Below are 955 nucleotides of genomic sequence, written 5' to 3' on the forward strand. Positions count from 1 at the left end.
TGAATTATATGGGTTGTTGTTGTTGTGGTTAAAATTCCCCACATAATAAACTAAGGCTGAATTCGATAGGCATTCAACAAAAACGTAATTTTCTCCGTAATAAATACATGTTAACTCAACTAGTTTCATTTCCTATACTGCAATTGGTCTTCTGAGTGTTTTAATCATATTCGTTAAAGATGATACATGAGTTGTTAGGGAAGTAATTGCATCAAGTTCCATTGCTCCAACAACTATCCAGCCAATCCCTACTATTGTAATGGGGTATTGATAATCGTTGCTTGCTATCCTATCTAGAATTTCATATGCCTCATTATATGATTTATCGAGCAAAGTCTCGTTAATAGATGTGTCAACCACCATCCTGATATGCCCATTCTTTCCATTGTAAAACATTTCCATTTGTGTCCAATGTTGGAAACCATGCATTGGCCATTTTCTAATGAACTCATTGAATCACTCTCATGCTTCATGTAATGTTTCATCCTCAGATTGTCGAAAGGACATAATATTGTTCCTCAATTTGGCATTCATGGTTGGAGGATTATATCTTAACAGAAAACTTTGACAAAGTTCATTCCAAGATGTCACCATTCCTAATGGCAATGCCTCTGGCATGATCCGACAATGAATAAGGGAATAACTCTAGTCTCAAGGCATCTTCAAGAACACCTTGTTGCCTGAATGAATCACAGACATCCAAAAAGATTCTAAAGTGAAATTGTAGATCCTCAGTAGGCAATTTACTAAACTGCCTTATAGTTTGTAACATTTGAAACATCACCGGCTTTAACTCGAAATGTTGAGCTTGAATATGCAGCCTAAAAATCTCTAGATTTAGATCATCCAAGATCGGTACTACATGTTCTCTGATGGGTTTGTCTCTATCATCTATTATTCACAAAATATTAGTATCCATTCTATCCTACTATAATGGCTCTTCTATAACCTGATC

General features: G+C 35.5%; 1 non-coding gene across 1 annotated transcript; it reads left to right on the plus strand.

Annotated features, from left to right (window-relative positions):
- The first annotated feature begins 418 nt into the window (after nt 1-418).
- On the plus strand, nt 419-525 carry LOC121227714 (small nucleolar RNA R71). The gene has a single exon (XR_005925252.1). It is a non-coding gene; the product is annotated as a small nucleolar RNA R71 (small nucleolar RNA).
- The last annotated feature ends 430 nt before the right edge of the window (nt 526-955 follow it).

This window comes from Gossypium hirsutum, chromosome A03 (genome assembly GCF_007990345.1).
Source record: "Gossypium hirsutum isolate 1008001.06 chromosome A03, Gossypium_hirsutum_v2.1, whole genome shotgun sequence".
NCBI classification, from domain to species: Eukaryota; Viridiplantae; Streptophyta; class Magnoliopsida; order Malvales; family Malvaceae; genus Gossypium; species Gossypium hirsutum.